This window comes from Anopheles stephensi, chromosome 2 (assembly GCF_013141755.1).
Source record: "Anopheles stephensi strain Indian chromosome 2, UCI_ANSTEP_V1.0, whole genome shotgun sequence".
Lineage (NCBI taxonomy): Eukaryota > Metazoa > Arthropoda > Insecta > Diptera > Culicidae > Anopheles > Anopheles stephensi.
Window position 1 is genome coordinate 80399448 of NC_050202.1, and position 26885 is coordinate 80426332.

A 26885-nucleotide genomic window follows, 5' to 3' on the forward strand; every position below is an offset into this window, starting at 1 on the left:
TGACGTGAAGATAGCAACAACGAGAAAAAGTAATTGGGATCATAATTGAAGCGACGGTAAACCCCACCAGAACCACGTTTCCAGAGCCCGTTTTCCCAAGGTTAATTTTTCAATTATTGCTACTCCGTCACCGGGGCTGACAAATTCCCCGGGCACGTGTGCTGCTCAGGGTCAGGGCAGCGAAAACGAGGGCGCGCAATAATTTCCCTCGGGAAAGCATACATTCAAACACACACAGCCTGAAGTAGAACGGCGCTAAGCATCGTCCGGATTAGAGGTGATGTCAAATATCGAGCCAAAATATCGACCCTGTGACCCTAATCCTCCAACGATCCCGAGGGATAACGTCAGCTTGGGCTGCCAAGCAGCAAGAAGAAAAAAAAGGCCAGCGACATTCGTATTATTACGAAAATCTTTGGCACTTCCTTAACCTTCAACATCCTTCAGCAGCTCCGTGCAAGAGACAAAAGAAAGCACGGCACGCAACACCGGCACTAATAACACTCGCTGTCAATTTTATCCAAACACACATCTCGACGTTTGCAGCGTGTACAACAAAGTGGGTACAAAGTATCGCTGCGCAATTCCCTTTTCTTCCCGACTACCCGAGGGCCGAAGGGCAACTCGTCCAGGATTTCCTACACGAACCAGTGTAGCGAAGATAGCGATCATGCGAGAGCCTAACGCAATGGGCGGCTGGTCAGTCCAGTGTTCCGCCGTGGCCAGCAGTCTAACAAAGAAAAGCGACCCTCGAAGAATAATATGGACGACCGTTTTTCGCGTACCGTTTGCTACCAATTAGACGAATCGTCTCTTTGCGGCCGTCGTAGCGCTTTACACCAGGGAGCGCTCGGGAGCACCAAATCTCATCAATCATTATCAGTGTTGTGTGGTTTGGTGGGGTCAGAGAACACCGAGCCCAGCTCCAATCGCACCAGCTACCTAGCCTGGGTTCCGTCGGTTGGTTCCGGTTCGTTTTTTTCCGGGCGAAATTATATGGAAATGACAGAAGCCTCCCGGCACAAGCACAAATTGGCTCATTATGCCGGGCTCGGGCTGGTTTGCCGAGCAGTCGAAAATTGATTATTATTTTGCGGCACGGATTAAGCCCGGGAAATCCACCGGCCAAAACCACCCCCAAATCTCTGCCGAGCGGTGGTCTCGTGTCTCTCCTGGTCTGGACTGTTTGTTGTTTGAGCACGATTTTTAAAGTTCCTTTCGCAAGCACGGTGCTAACCGTACATGCTTTTGTTCGGGCTGCCATTGTTCTGAAACTGATTTTTATTTTGTGTTACATGAATTTTGCACCGTTTGCTGTAGCATGCATGTTTTCCCTACTCCCTTGGGTGGTTTGAAATTCCACGTAGAAAAACGTTGTTAAATTTTTTTGCTTTTTGCTTCGAGTTCACATAAAACGAAAGGAATTTTAATTTACACGTACAAACTGTTCTGGGTTCAATCGGTGAATGTTATAACGAGCGCAAGAAAAAGTTTCGTAAATGCGAGTCGATCAATCAGCGGATGTTTCTTTACGTTACATTCCACGTACGATTGTAATGTGATAATGTTGATGGATGAATGTAAAAATTGATTTAAACTATAGTTTTTAATAGTGCCATTGCATGTACTTTATCCCTGAAACATTTTATGGTCCTGTTCGGGGAGATTTTTATAGTAAAGGACATTCGTAATGAAAGTAGAATAGAAAATATGTTGAACAGCGTAAAATATTATTTTTTCATTAATTTTATTCTATTTTAGATTAATTATTACCTTTGCTTTCTTATGCTGCGACCGTTAGCAACGAACGCAAACGTCCACAGAAACAACAAAGCCTTCCATTGAAATCGGTCGCCGGGGCTCGGGTAAAATACAGAGCCTCGCCACAAAACAAGTAAAATAAAAACCTTTTTTTTAAACACAAACCCACAATACACAATACACACGTACAAAGAAACAGAAAACGAAATGCTTCGCGCGACTTGTGGCCGGTTTTCTGGTAATGACATTTTAATAATGTAAACAAGGAAAAACGGAACCAGAAAAATCTCGGCAACATAAATAATTTATCCCTGCATCTCCCACGTTCCCTCGGCCAAGCACACACACACACACATAGCGGCGCGAGTCCCACGGGTTGCGGCGTGTTGGTTCACGCTCCGTCCGTTAAACGAAACCAGATGGCAATATTACGCTCCCCAGGCCATATGAAGACGAAACAGTACGACACACAAGACGAGGGACTGAGGGTGTTAGGAGAGAGAGTTAAAGAGAGAAAGAAAGAGAAGAAAAAGAAGGCACAACGCCACAAGCATAATGCTGCACTGGGACACTGCCGGTGTTCCCGTGTCCTAATGAAGCCGACGATGGAAATCAACGCTTCCCAGGAGAAGCGCCAACGCCATTTTCCCCCCTTTTCACTAGAACTGGTAACCCTTCCCCGGCTCCCCTTCCCAACCCGCTTCCCTACCAACAGACTAAGTTCGCACGCCTACCGTTTAGATTTGGTGTTTTCCCCAAAATTTCCTTACCAGGTTCGGCTTAGTCGTTCAGCCTACGCACAGCGTGTTCGTCTGCCAGTGCCCGTAGGGACGGCGTTAAGGAATGACATTTGGTCTCCCAAACCATTCCCCCCCCCCTCAAAAACGGTGGACGCACAAGTGACGACCCGCCCGACCCGGATAAGGCGCCTGCTTTCTGAAGAAAACGACAACGGCAGTAAAATTAATAAACGCTGTGGGTGGTTTTGTCAAACAACTTTTGCTACAAATTAGGGTTAAGCGAAGTGTTCGGCAAGCGTTTACTAGCTGCTTCTTTATTTTTGCGTTGGCCAACGTCACAGTGAGCAGGCTTAAGGGGCTGCTTGTTTGTGATGTTTTCTATTAAACATGCATAATATGGTGCGTTGTTCGAAGGGCGGTGGAATTAGTCGTGGGAACCGTTTGGTTCTGTTTCTAATCGGAATAAATTAACCGTACATAAAAGTATTACATTGAGAGTTGACGAATTAAACAGTCCTTTAGCTATTCTACAGCGCTGCAAGATTTGATAAGCTTGATGAGTGTAATTTCTTGCACATTAATAAGGCCATTGTGTTGTTCCTTGCACACGATTATGATTATAGAGTCATTATAGGGATTGTCCGGACGGGGTTTGAAACCTTTTCAGATTGGCATCGCTTCTGAAGGCAATCGGACCTTCCTAATGTTTCACACTTATGTGGTCTAAAGCGTGGTGTTAGCAATAAAACAGATTTCAAATCTAAAAGACTGTGTAAGCACTACGATTTGCTCTCTTCTTCTTCTCTCTTCTTTGACACCGGAACCTCTAAACATCTCGATCGGTCATTTTTGGCTTTCTTTGACTGTGGCTCGTAGCTAAATTGTCAGCCCTGCGAACGGAGAGGTGGTCTGGATGGGATTTGATCATCGGTCCGGCAGAGCGTCTTGGTAACATTATTACGCCTGTATGAGTTTTTAACTTAGTCTTAACGTTTTACGGGTTGACACCTTTAATGCACTCATCCTAATGCATTTTTCCACCTTCTCCTCTCTTTCTCTATCTCTCTCTCTCTCTCTCTCTCTCTCTCTCTCTGTCACCTTCTAGCGGTCTAGTCAGACAGCGATCCCATTTATCATACCACCCTTAACACACACGCACCCGACAGAAACCACCGTAAATCATAAGACGCGCATCACTTCCGTCAATTTTTCATCTAACCTCGATGCGTTACCGTTCGCTTCGGTTGCATCGTGCTGTTCCGGTGTAATATTTTTTGTAACCGTACCAGCAAAAAAGCCGTTCCTTTCACAAGCGTCGCAACTTCCACGGCTCGCTCGCGAAGACGGAGGATCAAACGGAACCCGCTCGTTTCCAGTCTTTTGTTTCGTTTCCGTTCAAGGTCTGCTTCCGGTGTTTGGCGCCACGGTTCCATTTCCTTGAACCAGTCTCGGCGCCCAAAAAACTTTCCCTTTCCTTTTACCCTGCTGGTGCTCGGATTGCTGCTGTTTGCTTCGCGTCCAGTGGGAGTGACACCAACAAATTTAAATTTAAACACTTGCCTATACCGAACGGGGAAAAAAAGCAAACAGAGCGGGGTTGTGCGAAGGTGCGTGTAATTTGTATGCCGGACGGGACACCCGAAAAACATACAAACAACCTTCTTCTTCCGGGTTGAATGAAGGGGTGAAGCGAAAAAATGTGCTGCTCCCCGCTTTCGTAGAAGGCAAGTCGACGATCGGTCAGCAAATAACGATAACGACATTCCGAGCTGACACAAGCGGCCATTTTCTCGCTTCATTTACCCGGTTTGTTTTTCCCGCTTCTCTCTCTCTCTCGCTCTCTACTAGATTCCATCCGACACCAATCTGTTCCCGAGGCGCAATCTGTTCGCCGTCGGAGGAGAAACAGCCGGGAAAGTGGCCGCCCGTCTGGAGTCTGGGTGCTCACACTGCGCCATCATTAATAACGGGGTCACGTGTTGCGAGTTTTGACAGCTTTGGCATGTAAAGTGAATCCACTCGAGCGTTAATTAATTCATGGCTCACCTATTTTCGGGCGGTGATTTATCGACTGCGTGACCGAACCCATCGAGGAAGGAAGAGAACTCTCACACACACACGCACGCGGGAAGTTTCCCAAAAAAAAATGGGGTGGAAGCAACGGGTTAATATTCTTGCCCACATTGGCTTTGGTTTTGGGAAGCATCCTTTTTGGCAACGAAACTCCGGAGCCCTAGAAATGGGTTTCATTTTTCATCCGCTTCCACAGATGGCCGCCGATACGATCGAGAGCTAATGCGTCTCAATTATGGGCGTACTGACGGTGGCTGGCTGGCTGGCCGAGGCTAGCTAACGAGCGCCGCTTGAAACCTTTTTTCTCACTCCCATCGGCCCCCGGTGATAGTAGTTGGGCACGTTTACGTCCTGTCGTAAAACTATCCCTATTATCCCCAATGACCGAGGTTCGGTTGGGTAATTCCCCAAAGTCGATGGGATCGTAAACTTTTATCCTTGTGTAATATTTTCCAGCGAATGTCCTACTTTAAGGAAGTCATTTTTATACGCCCCAAAACTGTGCGGTTCAGTGTTGTACGGTGCTTTGTGAATGACTGTTCAATAAACGTTTTTCTGGCAAGAAGTTTTAGCCTAAGGTAGGGCCGTTGTTTGTTGGCTAGGAACATAATGCTTTGAATTCCGTTTCGAATTTCAGCCATGAAAGATTGCAAAAGTATTTACTCATTCTCTGCTCATGCATCGAGCCTTGAGCACCGAAACGGTTAGCTTAGCTCAAGTTTGACAAACGTATTAGCAACCAAACAACGAACCCCGGATAATCCTTCGCAAATGTTGTGCCGAGTGTTTACTGTAAGGTCGGCTGTGTGAATGAACCGTCCATCAACTGTCGACCATAATTATCGAACCCCTCGTTCGAACAGCTGCATTTGCAGTGGTCTAATTACTTTCATGCCATATCTCACCTCCAGCCCACTGTCGCACCAAACCGCCCAGTGACGGCGCTCTCGATCAAAACCACATCTCAGATTAGCTTAAATGCTGTTTGCTCGCCCTTTTAAGCATGTTTCGTACACCTTTCCATGCTGTGTTTCCTTTCCTTTACAAGCAGTTGGTTTCCGATTGCAACACACACACACTTGGTCTTATAAAAGAGAACTCGCTTGTTTTGGTAGTTCCGCCTGTTGCCTGTACCGTTTGCCAAAGCAACCTTCAAAGGAATGTTGTTTTCTTCCGTCCGTTTGCGAAAAGTTTTCCCTGTTTTTTTTGTTGTTGTTTATTTCTGGTTTGTCTCCAAAAGTGCAAAGAGTTCAACTCTCGAAGGCCAAAAAGCCAGAAAAGTGCAAATGGCCTACGTGTCCCGTAATCCCCTTCGCACTGCGGTGCGGTGAAAAGATTGTCTCGAGCGATGCCTTATCGAAGCGAGATCAAATGTTTACGGCTCCGTTCCGGCTTCGCTTGGCGACATCGTTCGGCTGGTACCGTGGCCAGGATCTGACGGCTGTTTTTGTGCTGCTGCCAGCTGCAGACCGTTCGTACCACCGATATTGTTCTCCACCAAGCAGCCAGAAGCAGCCAGCAGAAGCTCTTTCGTCTTTCAATTCTTTGCGGTAGTTTGGGTTTTACTGGCACATTCTTCCCAGCTTGCAGGTCTGGCATTCTTTGTCGCTTGTTTTCGCTTGCCGAATCTTGCGCTGCTAAAGTGTTCATGGAATCACGCGGAAAGTGCAAATGCAGCCCAAGGTAGAACGAACTTGCGTTTATAGCAAAATTCTTGCTGTGCTCTGAAGGCTACTAGGTAAAGCAAAAAAAAACTTTATCAAACCAAAACAAAAGACCTCTCGCAAAACCGTTCCCGATTGGCCGAGCTTTCAGCGATATGTTTCCCGGCTCGACGTTTCGCATGCCTGTGTGTGTGTGTGTGTGTGTGTTCTGCAAAAGACAGGCTGACGAAAATCGGTCATGTCCAAGTGCAAAGCGTCGGGCGGTCGATGATCGAAAGTTTTGCGCCTCTCGCTTCGAAACGGCAAACATCGGCTTCATGCAGCTGTCAGTCAACCAGTCAATCGCTCGTCCCGTGTCGCCCATTCTGCCATCCGCTGTGTATGCGTGTGTGTGTGTGTGTGGGTGAGTAGCAGACGGCTATCCTTTTCAGCTGCAAATGTGTCCGCTCAGTGGAAAACCGTTCTGGCTGCACCTTGCCGTTCCGTTTCACCGTAAACTGTTGGCATGTCGTGTACCCTTGGTTCTCCTGTTGCTGACATTGGCTTTGTGCGCGCAACATGTCGAAGGATCCTTTTTTGCATCCTCACCACGTCACCGGTCCCTTGCACATCAATCGGGACAACTTCGTTCGTTCGCTTTTTTTTCTCCATTGCTAGCGTTGAGTTTGTTTTCGTAAGCCTTGTCAGGTAAGTTTCCCGGGCTGGTCCTTCGGCTTCGGCGAAGGCATCGATGGCCGCACGAAAAGATAGAAAAGGCGATTGAAAATGGTCCGAAAACAGGTAAAACCACAGTACGTTTCGTTTAAGGTTGATCTGATCGGCACCAGACGACAGATTTCGTATAATCGATAGGGCATATCCTGGCACATGCAGCTTGAAGAAGGTACTGAAAGGAGGAAGGAGTACCCCCCCGAAAGACCCAGAACACGGTGATTATCAACTTTTGAGCTGTGCGTCCTTTCGGCGCATAGCATGGAAAAGTTTTCCATTGCAAACGGTGAGCAAAACAGGTTTTGTGCTCTGGCCATGGAGGACTGTGTTAGGCGATGAAATTTTTTTCGGGGTAAGGATATCTTGCTTGAAAATTGTAATAAAGAGTATTAAACTTGCTTTATATTAAAGATGTCCATCTTCAAAACATCCTAAAAATTACCTCTATCTAATTTAAAGCATCTCGAAACTATGACAGAACCCAAAGATGTCTACCCCAAGAAGCGTCATCCCTTCAACGGTCATTTCAAAATGACTGATGCACATTTAAATGCACTTACGCTATACCATTTCTACACATCACCCTTCGGGCAGCTGCTCTTTCAATGCACAAATGCATTCTCATTGCATACTTTCGCACGGTCCCGTGCGGTACGAATCCATCCGACACGCCATCCCTTCACGCTCGTTTATTCGATCAATGTTCTATTCCGTCTCCAGTTCACGAATCAACAGCCCTTTTTACTGCGTGCCCATTGACCTGTCAAACAACGGACCAAAAGGGAAATTCTAAGAGCGAAGAACCATTTCAAATGCAGTACAGTTTCGCCTTTCCGCCATTCCTGACCTCAGACAGCATTTTGCTCTGACAGGAGCTTTTTATTGATTTTTGGACAGTCATCATTCATCATATCATCAAAAAGTTATCGAAGACCTGTCCCGTCTCATCTGTCCAACCGTACATCGACGCGCACCGGTACTGTTTTCTCCCGTAGCACGCATAAAAAATAAAACACTTTCCTGGGAAGCACCGGTCGTGTGGTAGTCGTCCGGTGTCCGGTGTCAAGCATCCCTGCCGAAGGGTCAAGGGAAGCATCAATCAACGCAACCACAACCACAAACGCGCTCACGTCACCGGGCACGTTACCGACCAGCTCCTGCCCAGCCACCGTGCCCGGTTTATGAAAAATGATCAGAATATTCGATATCAATTATCGTCGCAGGTCGCACCGAGCGCGTTGCATTCGCCGTCTGACAGCCGTTTAAATCGATATTCGGTTCGATGCCGAGCTTAGGTTTGTGGGTTTTATTTCGATTTACAAATTTTTGTTTTTTGTTGAGCCTCACTTCTTTAGCTCATCGTGTCGAGTGAGCTGGAGTGAGTGCGGTGCACATATCATAGTTTTGTGCGTTTCACATCGGACATAGTAAAAGAGATATATTTGCTCACATTCGATATATCATTCGGTTGCCAGGGAAGGCGTGCTGCGGGAAGGAAAGCTGCGTCAGGTCTCAATGTTGGATTCTATTTAACATCGATTCCTAGAAGATTACATACTTTTTGCTGGAAGAAAACTCAAATGTAACAAATATTGGTCACATGAAGTGCAGTGCTCTGCAAGGTGGAAATTGAAATAAACAATTTTCGAAGAGTTGTGATTGTTGGATATCGTAATTTGAAAACTAGGAACTTCTTCAATTGTTAAGATACACCTATATATATAAACTTATTCGTTATATTAAGCGCTTGAGTCGAGGATTTAAACAGATTTTATCGATTCAAAAACTTTACATTAATTTTGTTAAACGTTTTTGATCCTATTAAGTATACAGCAAGAAGCGTGGTTCAAGGATATATTATTATTATACCAGGATTTCTACATGGCATCATCGACAGTCGTAGAATACAGCATTAGCAGCTAGACAAAGTCCTAGTGGGAAGAAGTTTGCTGTAAAGGCCTGCTCAGGATTGGAATCTGTTGGTTAGCTCAAGTAAATCGCATCAGAGAGTTAAGTGAACCGTATGTGTTGTCTTGTTAGTTGGAAATGTCTGTTCACTCTGCAAACCGAAAGGACACTATAGTTGTGAGCCATCAATTTAGTAAGTCATGCAAAAACGAATGTTCTTTGGTACATTTTCTCGAGCTGGGATATTGAAACACACTTCATATGAGGTTAAAAAAGTTCCATCGTCATCCTTAAGTGGTTTTTATTGATAGCAAATAACATTTCGATAGTCTGAATGGAACAGGAAACAACACTGCAATTAATTACGGTTGCACAATTCAACTAATAAACCGGTAGATTTTAGAGAACCCAAACGACCGGAAACCGAGCCGCAGGTTGAAGGGAAAGATTTTTTTTTTTTCATCTGGTTATTCCTTCCACATCCTTCAGTCCAATTGGATACAAATTAATGTTTCCCGAGCACCACAAAAGTCTAAATATTTTTCAACAATTCCGTTCTACCAAAAAACCGCCCTTCAACTGGGCATGAGAGCCTTCAAAATTCAACCACACCAAACAAAGCGTCAGAGGCACAGAGAGAGAGAGCTAGTGAATGAGTGAAAAAAAGGAAGTCCCTTCCGGTGAATGAAATTGATTGAACAGTCCCACCGGAGGAACAAACATCACACCCGGCCCAGCTGACGGGGGATGCGGAGGTCAATTTCGATTTCATCGATCCGAACGGCAGCTTCGAGCTCATAATTTACTTTTAATTACACCTTTGGTCCCCTGTTGGCCCTGGTGCGTACGTGACACACGTTTGCCTACATCGTTCTACACCCGCTCAAACGAAGGCGGTGCATGCATACAATTTCTCTCCAACTAATTTCACTTCCCACTGCCGATATTTACAATTGTTTGACATGGATGTTTAAGGTTCAGCATTCTACTGACGTAGCGACCGGGCCAAACGATCTAACTTCTATTTCGTGTTTTTTTTTAATTGCAGATTCTATCCACATCGAACAACTAAGCGTAGGTCGGGATTTTAGTGTGTTGTAGCTGACAGTGGGATCTTTAAAAAAAAGTGTGCTGGATAAGTGATGGTGTTGGCCGAAAGCTGGAAAGCTCAGTGAGAGAAACAAAGATCAAACGCAACCAAACAAATATTCCGGAAGCGATTAAGGCAAGGATCGCTTAAAACGTCCAGAGATACCGGAAAACAATCACGTAAGTACCATGTCCAGCGTACGCCAGAGGTCTTGAAATATTGTCCCTTCGTCAGTAACACCCAAAAGGTGCTCCCTGGGTAGATGATTATGCTTGTGATAATGGACTTCCATCGGAGAAAGTTTCAGGCTCCGAAAGCCAGCCAGTTTAGTTCCAGTGCACAAAACCACACACTCATTCACTGGAAAACTAATCAACCGTGCTCGAAAGGAACGGTTACCGTTCCCGAAAGCTTTCTAAAAATGCCGGTCCAGAAATAATATTCCAATACAGGGAGGCCAATCGAAATGGAGCGAACCTAGAAGAAAAACCTTGCTCCCCATTTTCCTTCCAGGCTAAACTTTGCTGCGCCCGGCAAATATTTGCCTCTAAGTGAGATTTCGGTACCGAGAACTTCCACGTCAAAATCGGCCACACCACTTCAAACGCTGGGTACCGTACCGCACTGGGAGTACTACATAACAATTGCCCCAGACTCAGCTTCCGTACCCGAGCGGAACCACACTTACACCGAAAGGGTGGACCATCGAAGGTACGACAGGGGTTCGATCCCTACAATCGCTGATACTGAGGCTTGGCCCTGAAACCGATACTCTCCCTCTCTCTCTCGGTAAGTTTTGCTACCACCCTCTCGGGAGTAGGCACTTTGGCCAACGACCCAGTATGATTATCTCGACCCGTGGCCTCCCCTGACCTGGCGGGCGTCGGATTTTGCTATTGTTCCGTATCAACTTACGTATGTTTTGTTAGCACCTTTGTTGTGGTGATCATGATACGAGGCACACCATCCACAATCGCCTCCTCTAAGCCACGCTCTGAAATCGCCCGATCCTAAGTTTGCGTTTCCGCCTCACCATACGGGAGATCCTCCACATGGAGAATGGACTCCGCTGGGACCTATTTTAAAGCAAATCTTTTCCTACCGCCCTCCAGCAGGCCCCTCAGAACCGATCCAGAAGTGTGTCGGTTCAAAAACTAACATCAATTTCGATACAACGGATGATTTTGTTCGCTCGGTGAACTGGGAGTACAAATCGGGGTACTACACTATGGACCTTAACAATCAACAATAAATCAAGAGCTGCTTGTTTATATGAAAAACTTTACATTTTGCTGCATTTGCTGTAGAACTAAATACGATTTCAATAGAAACTCTCTCATTTATTTAGAATAATTTAAAAAAAAAGTATGCTTCATCATTTTGACCACTTACCAGCCGTCTACTCCCACTGTGCAATCGCTTCAACTATAATATTAGATGCCCATGTTTATGTGCCATTTGATACAGATAGTTTAAGTTTGAATGCTCGTGTACGGTTCCTCCCGATCCCGTGCCGGGGCCGGGTTATGTAAGCCAGCAACTGTGCAACGCCCGTACGGGCCCGTACCAGTCACACAAAACCCACACACCGTACACATCGTAACGAGAGGGAACAGCAAGGTGCCTGGCAGCATACCAGGACCGGATCCGGTGGTACACACAGTCGCAATAGGACCGTGTAGCTGACAGTCCCCTGTCCCGTGGGTTATGAGGATATTAGAAACGATTAATTCTTCCTCGTCGCCTTTCGCATACCGTTGGCTGGCACGGTACGGCGAGGCAGAAGAGAATGGCAAGCCGTTGTTTGGCCGTTGTTCCTGGTCACGGCACCAGACCTGCACGCCCAAGATGCGAGCTCCTACGGCATGCAATTACACGATCCCACATGTCGCAGCGGTATATCTGCCTGGGTTGGGCAGCAAATATTGTTTGCTATTGAAAACCGCTCCATATCCTCGCTCCTCTCCTTCCACTCTACCTGTCCGTCTGCCTGCCTGCCACCCAAACATTTCGCCAAACAAACGGGCTTTTGCAAAATTACACCTTTAGTTTGTGTGCGGATACGCTAAGGGTCAACTTATTAGGAAACATCAAACGGTGTCGTTCGGTAGCGCCTATCAACAAACAAGACGGATCGGTAGACTTCCGATACCCTTCCAACACATCCAACGAGAGCCAATCATCATCATTGTCGTTGTGCTAAACCGAAAGCCGATCTCCACAGGCCGGAACCGGCGCCGGGAATCATTGAAAGAAGCCTTCGCTCGTTGTCTTATTACGAGGTTCCCGTATGCAGGAAGATTTATGTGACCATCCATCGATGGATGGAGGAAGATTTGGCCTGATGAGTATGCTGATTAGTTGCACACCAGTCGAAGCCTAGCCATGCTTTCACGCTTGGCACGACCAAAAAAATAGTCCGCCCTTCGGGAGCGCCTTTCAGCATCAGCACAAACACGATAGGATTATGAAGGTGCGCAATAAACCACCACAACACCAAACGGAACATGCCGGAACGTTTTCATTTGTCATGCGTCATGTTCGGTAGCACATCCTCACGCTGCTGCCTGTTGGTGGTCGATAGGTTGTGATTTGTTTTTGGCCCGACGGAAAGCCTTATCCTCCCGCTGGGCTTGCCGGAAGAGGGAGATTAAAAGCTTAGCAGCTTGCTAACCAGCACGGCAGCAAGACATTTCCAGCCATTCTTGATGAAAATGGTTCGCCCCAAACGCTGGGGACAGGCACCGAGTTCGTGATCGTTTTAGCCTGCCCTGATTGCGAATAATGCTCACGTACGGTGCGTGTGTGCGTGTGTCTCGGGATGAAAGAGTGTTCCGATGTTAATTAAGGTCTTAAGACACGCTTGCCAGTGTTCGAAATGTCACCAAGTAAAAGGAACAAATGTCTGCGCCGGTCTGCTTCCCAGAACTACCGATGCTCAATTGTTGCTCGTGCTCGGTGTGTGTTCTTTTCCTGCATCCAACACGCTCGCGCGAAGAAGATAACGATTTCATTACAGACATTGGAATAGATTTTCCCGGGTTATGCTAATTCGTGCACATACGTCAATATAATGGACGTCCAACGGAATAATAGGGTTTAGAAGATGAGTGGCGCTGGAGATGTGTCGTTTCGTCATAAAAATAGATATTCTGGGAATTTCTTGAGGATCTGCTTGGACGACCGTTACAAAGCGGCAAACAATTATGAAGCTTAATGAACCGTCCTCTCGAACTCTTGCTTTGTTTAATGTTCAAGAAGTTCAATAAAGTGTAAACTTACTCGGAGACTCGGTACGGCTTTCGAATTAATTCAACCAGCAGAATCGTCAAATTCCTGCTTTATGAATCGAAAAATCCGTACAGTAAATCACACTAAAGCCTCTCGGCAAATGACAACATAAATCTTCGGGACAGCAACATACGTCCGACCAGCACGTTTTTAATCAACTTAACCATCGGCCAGCCAAACTCGACGTCTCACTCCCCTCCCGAAAACCCCTTGATCGTTCGCAACGGTTCATGAATTTTAAACTTCATAATATCATAATGATGCTGGTACGAGTCGATTTGATGCTACCGAGAGGCACATCGTAACTAAAAAAGCGATCCACCAAGAATCAAACCCGTGCACGAAGCACGTACCCTTCTTAATCGTTCACGTTGAATCTCCGGTGCTCGTGAAAAGTGGACCAGCTCCACACTGCCCGCTGAGAGGATGACAATGGGGCCAATTTAATGGACAATGGAAAACGATTTCGTACTGCTGCATCCAGCAGTCCTGGTCCTTACCGCACCGAAATGCATTTTTGTGTTTAAATTTCTCATCACGCACTCATAACTCTCACAGGTGAACGCTGGATGAACGATAATCGACAACTCTTTTTTGGTTGGCAGAAGCAAACCCCACAGTCGTGTGGCCGGCTGTCTGTCACCTTGACCGGTTCGGTGGAATGTGCTATCTCGTGAATGACTTTCCCGATGTGAACGATGACTGCAATTTTGCGGTTTAATGACTCAGAAACTGGTTGTGGGGAAATGTTCGGGTTTGATTTTTCCTCGAAATCCGACCAAACTGCTAAACGATGCGAAGCGTGCTGAGCTCGAACAAAAGCACAAAGTTCGAGCCATCATCCGGCAGGACGTGGTCCCTGTTAGGGATTCTCTTCCCTCCACCTGCGCTACCGTATCAACCTGCGGTGGTGGACAGTTTGCAGAATAATCGATCGACCGCTCGGCCGTCTCTACGGCTGGTAGAAAGAATTAGCCATTTCTCTTTCGAGCCAGTGTTGGCACTAAGGTACGATAAGAAGTCCCTGGTAATTCTTCGAACCGTACCACAGTTCGACATGCATATCAAGCTCGAGAAAATGGCCCGCTCCAAAAGGCCCCCTCATGTGGAAGCCCCATTCCATCACCGAGGATAACCACCGGCCTGTTCGGAAGGATACGATTTTCGGCTTTAAAATCAAATAATCAACTCAAACAGTCGGCAAAAGCTTAGTCGACAGTGGTTTTGAGCGGTGTCGAGAATGTGTATTAAGCGCCGACCGCTTTCTGAGCAGGAAACTTTGTTCCCGAGCAGGTCCGCTTGCTCTAGCTGAGGGAAATTCCTTCTCGGACTTGCTGGGAAATCTCTTTGCCAGATAAATTGTCGCATGTGGCACACTGCTCGGGACCACACAAACCGCACACAGCAACACAAACAGCAAATGTACAAACACACACAGATCGCACTGGCAAATTAATGTTGGTGACCAAGGACCGTTTCTGTCGAGCTTGCTGTGCACTTAAAGTGCCATCTCGCTTGCTTACCACAAACGGACACAATGGAAAGAAAGAAACTGTTCATTTGAAGGCGAAAATTTCTTCGTTAATTGTTCTCAACCTGAGCAAGCTGGCCGACATTGCAGAATATATTGGCCAGTGCGAAAGACAGTTTTTCCCAGTAATTTTCTTGCTCACTTGAGATGATTCATGCTTGCCGTCTGTTTCATCTCCGTCTGCTCGCCCACCATTATCCTTAATCAGTGGTAAATGAAGCGATCCTTTTTGAACGGTTTCCAATTACGCCCTTTTCGCGGGTCCATCCACCACAACGGCACCATCTTCTTTCCCGTGTGATTCTTGTGTCGATTGAGTTCCGAGGCAAAGAAGCAGGCAGCGAGCAAAAAAATGGCGCAAGAAATAGCTGGCGAACAATCTTCTCGCAGTAATTGCGATCACAATCGGTGTAAGGCTCGCTGTTTTTTTGTGTGTGTGTGTCTGTGTGTTTCTTTCTGCTGAATGATCGAAAGGTTTTTGCTTGAAGCTTGTCTTCTGCCCAGGAAAGGCAAGAAATATCACTCTATCGGATCTTGCTTTCGATGTTTTTTCTTTTTTCCTATCCGCACTCCTATCGGACGAGGGTCCAGCAAGCAGTCCCTTTTTCTTGTGGGCCAATTTCTCGGGACGAAAGATAAAAAATGATATCGTATCTAGGAGAATGGGACAGAAAAATGTTGCCAAAAACTATTGCTTAAAGATCTCATCTCAAGACCCCTCAAGCCCACGGCTCCACGCACAGACAGACACAGTTTGGGCCTTTGAAGCGAGCTGACAAGTGAGCGGACCCACCTTACCTTTTTTTTGTCAGACGAGCGTGTTCCAATAATTTAGCTTTTTGGTTACCGGATTGGAAAACATATAAATTTCCAATCACCCAGCTCACCGTACTGTCCAGCTGGTTGGCCGTGTACGGTTTTGTTGCTATTTCGACCACCGCTCGAACGATGGCCGAACAGGGTCGGGTACGGGCTGTGCGTTGTGCCTTCGTTATCGGATCCGAAAGAAAAATTGGATTTGAGATTCCGTCTGTACGCTGGTCCTTGCCTTCGGGACGGTAAATATCTGATTGTTTTCGTATTGTGACAATTTCGGTACAGAAACGGCTAGAAGATTGAACGCTTCGTAACGATGTTACGAAATCATGAGGTGGTGGTCGATCTTTTCGTTATTTTTTTCTTTGCTTTCTGCCCGATGGCCAAGAACAAAAGATTCTCTCTTATTCACGGTGAGTAAGACATTGATGCTTCCCAAAGTCGTATATTTGGAGCTTTGGTAGTTGAACAAAAGAATTGACCATCAATGAGATTGTTTCTTAACGCATCACTACACATCGGTTGCCTGGATGAATATTTTCTGTCGAAATAGTTTGATGAAACCTTTTTCAAGCGCTTGCCAATGGACTCTGAAAGGTTGGTGCGATAGTTCCAGTGGCACAGAAATGGTACCAAAGCACAAGTTTCAGGATGCATCAAGATCAATTTATTAGCCGACAGCAAACGTTTGTGAACTAAGTGATCATCCTTGCCCCATCGGCCATTATCACCGTCCAAAGTCGTACCGGGCGTCTCCATCAGCATCTGCAGTGTAAAGTTTCGCTCGTTTCACCGCCACCGGAGCGTGAATGCAATGAAAATAATCCACCACCCCAAACGCTGGTACGTGACGTGACGCGAAAAGTTTAAACTATTTGCTACCCTACATTCCTCAGAGGATACCATACCAGGAATACCAGGACCATACCAGTAGGAAAATAAAAAGAAATTGCATCGTACGTTTCGCCGGGCGCTTCTAGCGGGGTGCTTGTTACAATGGGTAGCGGCAATACAGCAATAAAAGCACCAGTACACAGAAAAACGTAGTAATTCTTCTCTAAGACGCTAAAAACCGTTGATCGCAACCGATCGTCACCGTCAGGGCGCTGGTCCCGGGCATAGTGCTGTGTGCTTCGGTGGTACAACTTTAGCAAAGATTGATTTCCCGCGAGGTGCACTTTGGCAGTCTTGATCCTTGGACGTGTCCAACAAAAAACCTCCAAAGCATTGCATCGCCCCAAGATACTGGACACGGGTGGCAAGTAGGGGTGCGAAGTACTTCGAAGCTTCGCTATCCAACCCGAGCAAAACGGCAGTACCATGGTGCTCCATCAACAGCAGACGTCCAGCAGGAAGTGAAGTACACGAACGAAAGAAAAGCGTCAAGAAAGCACATCGACACATCCGCCCGACGTTTCCGAGCACGCAGGAAGCAGCACGAATTTTCGCCAACATGAGCGTCTTCCGTTTCGCCCCGGTAGCATAGTTCTTGGCAAGATGAAGAAGGAGTGCATGAAAAAAAAAACACGCACACTCTCACACAAACCGGGCAAGTACTGTTACTTACAAGGGCAAAATCAACCGGAATAAGCCGATTACACTCCCAGCCCGGTGCTGGTGTGCGGAAGGGTTTTGCTGCCCAGCCTCGTTCCCCGAGGCAGCAACAAAAAAAAAAAAACAGCTTTCCTGCTTTTCGTTGTGAATTGTGAATGAGCACCGTCAATTGGCTCACGGACACGATCGAGTAGGACGAACAGCGCAACAGGAAATGAAACCGGGGAAGGAACGAATGCTTGGGGCACGATTTTTACTTTCACCTCTTCCGAGGGCGAAGCGCCACCGCTTTTTCTTGGGTGCACTGGCGTTGATTTTCGTTTGCCGAGATCTTCCGAGAACCGTGGATAAGTACGCTGGTGGATCATTCGCCGGCAAAAGAGTTTACCGATATCCGACAGTCGATATCCATCCGAACTGTCTTTCATGTTGGGTTCCCGGGAAGCGAATGGTTGTACCTTTAAATGTGAAGAATAGCACTATTCGCATCAAAAAGTCAAATGGCGATTCGCTGGGAAAAGTGCATTCGTGTCGTTTTTGCAGAAGGACGGAGCAAGCGTAGCATAATCCATTGCATTTGATGGGATAAACCGCAGGAATCCGGCTCTCTACCATCGATGGGTCGATACAAATTGACGTTAAGCCGTATTTCCCTTCCAGCTCCCGGAGAGCTTATGTGTTAACGTGGATGTGTTGAAATTGATAGGCACGCAACGTTAGACAATGTCTGTGAACATAACTGATGACAGCAATAAGCTTAACACTGGATGATAGTGCTAACAGCATTTCTAACGCTAGAAAACAAAGCTTTTCCCAAGGTACGATTCTAATATTTTAATTTGGATTTTAATTTTGGATGCCTTGCTGGGTGGAAAATTGTTGCTTTTCCATGTAAAAGAGCCAAAAAAATAAAGCAATTCAATATGAAACATCGTGATTCATCGACGTAGAACTCACACGTTAACTAAAGCAATATGTGTCAGTTATAGTCACGATCTTCAGCAACTAAAGAACCATTATTTAAGGCTAGTCCCATCAGCTGAATAAAAGTTTAGTTTATTGAGGCCGGAATTTTTCAGTTTTCCGTGCTTAAACCCGTAATGCTTCTAAATTTTAAATTCCAAACCAATTTTAAAACTAAATTTACGTCTATTGCTAAGGGATCAAATTTCATCCTTTAATTTTTCGTGGTGCTCTGCTAATATGACGGAGCAATGACTACTCATCTGTAGGCTCATTTCCATTCAAGAGAACTAAATGCTCTTTAAAGCCCTGCCATCGATTTGCAACGTGAACCATCCAGAAAACATTCGTACACCTGATATCCCTAATACGAGTCCGGCACCCATACCCAATACCTGCCAGGATTAACCTGCTCCAAATCTGCAGAGCCCCAATCTGCAGAGCCCATCATCGGGTTGTTAATTCCAAAATAATTCAATTCACTTTAAACTACCGACCGTACATGCCGGCTACGCTTGTACTACACCACACCCAAACAGCATTGCAAATGTAGCACGAAATTCAATCCCTCCACATCACACCGGTCAGGCACATCCTCTGCCATACTGTGCTTCTGGTATGCTCAGGGAAGTAGGAAAGTTGGGTGAAAATTATCATCAATAAAATTTTATTCATTTTATGACGCAGCTCGTGTGCACGTACATTTCATTTGCTTTTTGTGGCCCACTTTTAAAAGTGGCTCATATGTATGTGTGTGCGTTTTTTCTCCCTTTTAAGAGTACTTTCCCTCACATACTTTAGAACGGGTCGTGGCCGCATTACTGCAACGAATCGATTTCCTATAACATAACCCCAAATCAGCACAAAACTCCGATAGGGGCTACATCCAACAAAAAAGAAGAGGAATCAAATATCAAACACCACCAGGTAAAAGCTTTTCCGGACCGTGGAATGCTGTGGAAAAATTTCACTGCAAAGAACTATGCATCTCCCATCCTGATAATAAAACAATAATCGAAACTGGAATGGAACAATCATTACACATTTTTCTATTGATTGATTTCGTTTCTGGAATTTCAAAGGATAATCCACAACAATATAGAATATTTAACATCATACAAAAAAGCGTGTCACTTTCACCACAACCTCTCCCCCGGGGGGATTAACCTCTCCTGGGGGGCCAGAGCTGATCGATCGAAAGCCTTCCAAACTGCAAGCTGAAGATCAGCCGGAGTGAAAGCAGCGCTGTAATAAAACGATATTCCCAGAACCAATGCATTTGCTCGACTTCTTTGATGATGGTAGTACCGCCAGCCTCACAAAATGGTTGTACGGTAGCCCACTAACGAGCATATATATATACTTTTCCCTCAAAAGGATCCTGGGCAATAAAAGCATCGGATAATGGCTGGGAGAAAGTCAGCAAGTGTCTTAACGAACATCGTGCAACATCAGTCGGTTCTTTCGGCGGAGTTCCTTTTTTTCCTTGGCTTTCTGCTGCTCCTATTCGTTGGAGTATTCCTTTCTTTTTATTGAATGTGTGCGTGTGTGTGTGTGTGTGTGGAAAGGAAAGTTCTGCTCGCCGTACACCATGGCGGGATGAACGTATGCCCAAACCGATCGTACACTTGCCTGCCCAACCGTCGAAGAAGGTCCCGCGTCGAACTTAACAGGAAATCTCCTCCTCTTTTGGTTCGCTTCTTCAAAGAGCACTTCCGAACGGGAAGGATCTTAAGAAGGTAGTAGTACCGACCGCAGCACCAAACGGGAAAGCTACAGTGGCAAGAAAATAAAAGACGATTTCGTTCGCTGTGCCCGCTCGCCAGGGAACACTAATTTTCCGTTTCCGGGCTTTGGCGCTCCCGGAAGCGAACGGCATGCTGGATGAAAGCAATGCAATCGCGATCCCAGGAGGAAGTCTTCCTCCGGTACCTCCCTGACGGGTGGTAAGAAAAGATGTAACACACACACACACAAGCGAAAAAGAAAAGCCCAAAGAAAAACTACTATCGGCTGCTGAAAAGCATTGCAACGCGGTAGGAAAGTAATGAAAATATTGCTCCAACCTTCGTTAGAAATTAATTAAAATTCTAATAAGCGAACCTGCAACCTTAAATAATTGAGTGCCGGACCGGTGCGCAGAGGGCATCTTTGTTTTATTTGTTTCTTTTTTTTTCAACACCCTTCCGCCGACCGTCTTCACTCCGGAAAGGTGGAGGATACGTGTTTCTTCTTAGCCCAATCCACGTCGGGAAATATTGCACCAAGCCCATCGCATCAGCTCAGCTAGAGGAGAGAGAGCAAAAAAAAAACAGCAGGGCATAGGAAGCTCCATTTGCAATTGATTGAATATGGAGCAAGAATGTTGAGTGAGTGCAGAGCAAAAGAAAAAAGAAAGGGAACATTCACTCAGCAAACAAGGTACAACATCTCGCAAGACATGCTCGCAATGTTCGGCGTACAAGTTCTTCTTGTTCACGAAAATTGCACATCCCAATCGCTAGGCCTGGGCGAACCGATTGAATAGCGATTTCAAAAACTTTATCCATCCCAACGGGCTCGACTCGACTGGAGGTTAGGGAAGAGAGTGAATAGGAAAAAAAAAATACTTTCACAACCATTGAAGTTGCTGCTCATCATACCGACAGTCCCGTGCCCGGCGAGTAATGCACATGTTGATGAGCGATCGCATTATTCATGCAATCGGTGCAACGCTGCTTAAAGGGGGCGGCGAATTGTGTGCGAGACTTTAAAGCTGCTTAACAGCTGACACATCAGTAGCTCTTTTGCTTTAATGCATTTCAAAAGCACTTTGCAGATGCCATTCAATTACAGCTTATTTGATGTGAAATAAATTACATTTTGTACCTCTGAAGCCGTTTTTTGCTTTTGTTTTTGTAAATAAGGCGTTTCGATTTCAGCGCGGCCATTTTGGCACGTGATGTGAGGTTTGGACAGTTTCTAGCTACTTCTCTCCGCGTCAATCAACAGCTGGCTTACTCCAATATATGCATACACACTCAAGACGGAACTGACGCTTGGCCGTTAACAGTGTGCACCACGTTTTTACACGCTCCCGGCACGACCCTATTAAGCTAGCGAGCGTCCCATAAAAAGCAATGAATAGCTGAAATTGAATTGAGAGTGAAAATAAAATGCATTCAGCCAAATGAGATTCCGCCCGCCGCCGCGCTTAGCGTGCCGCCCCGGCAAGGGAATTTCCATCCGGCCAGGGCAAAAATAAAATGCATCCGCTTCCATCTTGCGCTCGTTGGGTTTTCTTTGCATGCACGAGCGCACGCCTGATCCGGCCCAGATCGATCCCGCCCCCGGAATGTCCAACGAAGCTTCCGCTTTGAAGCGTTCGTATTTATGCCGGATCCTTTCCTTGTTTTTTTTTTCTACTGGCAGTCCTCTCACCATTGGAGTCATGGCACAGGGTCAACCGTTTGCCATCATTACAGATTCATTTCGATTACTTAAGGGCAAACAAATGCCGCCAGCTTTTTTCCGGACTCCCCAGGCGGAAAACCTTGGCTGGGCTTGTTGGGAAATTGCATTCGCTTCCCGCTAACGGATCCTATGCAACGGTGGACAACACAGTATTCACACCCATCCGTTATTCTTTCGCAGCTCGCGGCCAACTCTAGCCACGCTCGGTGGAGAAGGTAATAAAGTGTCTCAATAAATAAAACCACACGCAAACTCCGAACGCCTTCGGCTTGGCAGCGAAAAGAGTTGAACGTGAGCGTGGGCTAGCTTCTTGCGTAGTTTTCTTCTTGTTTTCCCGGCCTGCCCACGAACTTTTTGCCACTAACCAGAAATCCCATCCATCTGGGGTTAGATTTTCACACCATATATTTTCACACCACACCGCAAGACGATCCATTCTGGGGCTCGTTGCGTTTGCTAGCTTTGTGGCGGCATCAGTGAGGGGTTTGTTTTTTTTTTTCGTTGGAGGTACCGGATGCAGCCTTCGAGGAATATTAACTAGCTGGACACCCACCTTTAGCCCAACCTGCTCCAACCGAACCTTCAGGAACGCTGTGAGCAATCTCGCATTTCAACATACTTTACCCGGTTGCGCTAGGTTGTGGTGGCGAAGCGTATTTGTTGAAAACTCCTACATACAAAAAAGGTGATAAGAGAAAGAAAAGGAAAAACACATGAAACGAGCACGGGAAAAACTTTCGTTTGTTCTGTGCAAGTGAATGGGAAAAAATCGCGACAAGGAAAAATCTCCAACTTCCGTTCCGTTCTTTGCCCTTCATTACGGTTGAAGATGACGCAGTTTTTCTTTCAGCTTCAGCGTTTGCTAACGTGTAGAATGACACTCCTAACGAATGGTACACGCGTTAGTCGAATGTGTATGGGTGCCGGGATTTGCCTAGATTTTGGTTGGGGTTTATGTCTTTCTCTTTGTTCACTATACACCGCCCCAGGCCCTTGTCACTTTTTCTCGCGGTACGGGTAAGGATATACTAACAAACTTGTCACCCACTGTCGGGAGCGTGTGTTTGCTGTTAGTAGTGTTCGCCTCAAAGAAGGATTCGTTCCTCAAAGCGCTTCGCTATTTGTCTTCTATTCAAACGATCCTGTTACTCCTGGGAATCTAAAGGACACTTGTTTTTGAACGATATCATGAAAAGGGAAACAATCCAACCAATCAAATCGTTTACGATCGTATGTAAAGGGGTTTCATTGTGTGGCTCAAATGATCGAAGAGAAATTTCCTTTTTTCAGGAAGGATACAGGAAGCTTTGATTCATAAGCCATAAACGCGTGGCGGTTTTGATGGGTTTAAGAAACTTTATGTGAAATATTTGCGTCTATTATGTTTTCGTCCTTTCGGTGACATTGAATTTCTTTGTTAAAAATGAGAAAGGAATTTAACACCATCGTTCACAAATAAGAAATTAAATACGGATATGAATGACTAACAAGGTTACAATGATAAAAATTAGCTGAAGATCTCATTTTCAACACTTTTCAAAATAGTCTACGAGCAAGCGAAAAAAAAGCTCTAAGATCGATAGTTTAACCAGAAGCTTAAAGCAAAGGAGCATAGTGTTCGAAAAGAATTCTTATCAGATATTAAGACTGTCTGATTACAGGCGCATTCTAACGTACATCAGACGATATTTGATGAATATTTGCTTATATTTCATATACCCAGGAACTTGAGAAGAAAACCTTTGACGGAGGAAGATATTTCCAGATAGTCGTCTGTATCCGTAGAATCCATAGGATGCTCCCTTCTCGTTCCTTGGTACTACAACCTTGAAAGGTCTCGGCCTTCCATCTCCGGCTTTCTGTGACTTGATTTTACTCGTAGCAAAGTAGTCAGCTCTGCGTACGGGGAGGCGGCCTGGATGAAATTTTATCTCCGGTCCTGCCGTGTGAAGACGGACACCTCTGTCACATTTCCCATTGGGAGCCAGATTGGATGCTTTCAGCTCTCTTAGACTACAAAAAAGCGAAAGGGCCTTTCCAAAGATAAAGTTCGACTATGCAGCTGATGGTACTGAGAGATGATCTTAAGAGCAATAGTGAGAAAAATTCAACAGCCTTGCGTTGAACTTGTTCATTACGTTGAAAATGTCCTAATTATTGTGCTGACAAATCCAAACATTATTATCGACGGAATCGATGACATGTACAATTTCAATTTTTCAATTCTTAGACAATCTTCAATCTTAGGCTCCTGCATAAGAAATACGAATATCTTTATAAATTGAAACTGTTTGCATATAAAATAGTTCAGCTTATTTTCTTTAAAACTTTTATTCTGAGAATCTGATTCCCATCCTTTCGATCACCTCATTTCAATTCTCTGTAACAAAAGGCACCCAGTTCGATGTTGTTGGCAGGCACTACTTGCAAAACTAACTTTCAAAATAAAATCCATTTTTTAGTAACTGTCCCGTTCCCTCGGCACCAAAACAATTTTCCTGTCCCCGAAAGGCTTACCCAGTTGCTTTAACATTGAATTGTAAACATGCTAAATAATGCAAACCACCCACCGAACGACAGAATGGGGGTACGAAAAAAGGACACCATCCAGCGTCGTTCTGTGATTCTTGTTTGTGAATCATCGTTTTTAAAAACACTTTACACAATCGCACCACCCCTTCTCCTGGCGGGAGACCTTCTTTTGGCACTTCCATATACTTTCTCGACTGTTTTTTTTTATCCTTCATTTTCCGAATGCAAAAATTATGCCAAACCCCGATATCCGATCCGGATGAAAGGTCACCGAAGACCTTCGCCAATCCCCTGGGGTGTTTGGTGTTCACGCAAATCAAAGAAGCTATCAATGATTATTGAAGCAGGGTGCCCGAGATTTTGGGATGCCCACAAAATCTCGGCACTGGGCCAGGGTCTTTCATATTTTTCCATAACGCCTCGGTGAAAGAGGATCCTTTTCTCCGAGTGTCCCACCGTCCTGGGCGACACTGCTTTCTTCGGTTGCACGAACGTCGCACTGTCAGCGTTTTCATGCATTAAACAAATTTCTGCACGTCCTGGGGAAATATTTTAGCCATATTTACCTGTTTCTTCTGACAAACATATTATTGGGTTGGGCTGTGTTGAATGGGGGAGGGTAGAATCGAAAATTTGCAACCAAAGCATCCCAAAGGTGGGCTCAAATATTTATTATTTTTCTTCAAAAGGTTACACGCTGGGCGAAGAAATGACAGTTGAATAATTTAACAGTCGATTAAAATGTGCCTCCAGCACCAAGGGAACAGAGCTTGGTGTACAACAAGATTTTGCAAAAAAAAAAAATTAATATAAATTTTTGTATAAGCACACAACAAAGACCAGGCCAACCGCCCGGTTATATACGATGAATCATCTTCGCAATAGAACCCTTAATATTCTTGAGTCACCTGGAAGCGAGTCATCCTTTTTTCCACCGTTTTCCTTTATCCGGTCCCAGAAAGGTGAGAATCGAACTTCCTCTGCCTATTTCCTCCTCTTTCGCCCTGCTCTTCCACCAAGGAACACCAAGCAAGGATTGCAAGTGACAGAGGAAAGAATCTTCCCTTAGACCACACCACTCACCGGACGATGGGTCACACGGCTGTTTCGTTGATCCGTGTACGTTACTTTTTGCTGCCGATTCTGAAGATGACCCCGAGAGAAGAAAAAAACCCATCGGTTGCAGGGACAACGGATCGGATCCGTATCGTATCACCATTCCGGTCAACTTTACGATCCTATTTTCTTTCCGCTTACGGTGTGTGTGTGTTAGTGTGACTTGGTTTTGTTTTACCATTTTCTTGGGGCTTTATTCTCAGCATTATGGGAATGTTTCGGTCAGTTTCCTTTAGCCGTTATGGTTTTTTTTATTTTGGTTTTTTTGTCTTTATTGTTCAATTTTTCCTCCCTTTTTTGCTGTACGATGTTTGTGCTTTACGATCTTCCGTTATAGATCGGCTTCATTCGTCTTCTCCGACGTTCGCTGCCTTGTCATAAAAAAACGATGGAAGCACTGCTCCTTTGCAACAAGCAAAGTGTCCCTTCCCAAAAGCTTCTATTCATGTTGCAAAACTCTGCAAAAAAAAAAAACAGTCACTTGCCCATTTCCCATGGGAAAACCAGCGGGGGATGTAAATGCATAGCAGTGATTGAGAACATTGCTACCGGAACGATGATTTGCAAGCTTCTGCAAGTCGATTGTAAACACTCACCTTCATCCTTACCAAGCGCGTTTTATGAAAAGAGTTCTAGATAAAGCTGCTGCTCACCCGGGTGTATGCCAAAAAAAACTCAAACAAAAACACATTATCACTTGGGTGGAAAATCGCACTCTCCTGGAAAAGGTCAAGACAGCAACAAAAAAAAAACAAATCCGGAGCCAATATATGAAAACCTTGAATAAATCAACACCACCACCAAGAACATTTCATTATCCGTACTTCAAACTTTCCACCCATTCCACCTACCGCACACACTTTCCTCGCCAAGAACAGACGGATACTGGCGTCTAATGCTGGCTAATAACATCATAAATATTTGTGTTACTTCCATCTTCAAACCGCTCAGGCGTGCCGGGATGAGCTAAAAGCGGAAAAACTAACACAAAAACGCATAAACTCTCTGATGGAGTGCGATGCTTCGGAAGTGCGATGCACTTTAACGTTTTCCTTGGCTTTATGCTTTATTGTTTGGATTTGTTGGTGTTGTTGTGAGTTTTTTTTTTACTTGTCCAACCACTTCTGACGTTATTAGCACACGTACAGCACACACACACTCACATACACAAACCAACGCTCCGAGCTGTGCGATATGCATTTAGCAGCAATCTGATTCAACTTTGCCGTACGACGAACTTTGGCTCACACGGTGCAAGAAGTCGTCCAAGTGTGAGAACACTTCACTAATATTTTGCACGTTGTTCTTCGTTTGGCACCTTGAGCTGGTGGATGTTTTGGCAGGGGTTTTCATCGCTATCTTTATTCAAACATAACAAGAAAATTAAAAGAAAATCAATCATTTTTTAAATAAAATAATTTAAATATACATAACAACCTTTTCATCGCTTGGAATACATCAGAAGGCTATCGTTTAATGTCTTGGCTTTTTAGCGGACGCATATACACCATCAGTTTATCTCAATTAGAGTCTACTACGCGACTTCTGTCCATGTGGACGAGCTAAAAGAACTAATTCGCTGTGTGAGATCATCATGCGACTGACAATCTCCTTCTTATAACAAGTTTACACAGAGGTTTATGTGAGCACTAGGACTAAAAATGTTCTATATTGTCACTGCT

At 45.3% G+C, this 26885-nt stretch overlaps 1 protein-coding gene across 1 annotated transcript in view; it reads left to right on the forward strand.

Moving 5' to 3' along the window:
- The window catches only part of LOC118505511 (connectin-like), a 91162-nt gene that overhangs the window by 26779 nt on the left and 37498 nt on the right, over positions 1-26885 (forward strand). Inside the window, exon 2 of the mRNA XM_036041410.1 lies at positions 9906-10126. The gene's annotated coding sequence lies outside the window, so the exon portion shown is untranslated. The remainder of the gene's footprint in view (positions 1-9905; positions 10127-26885) is intronic.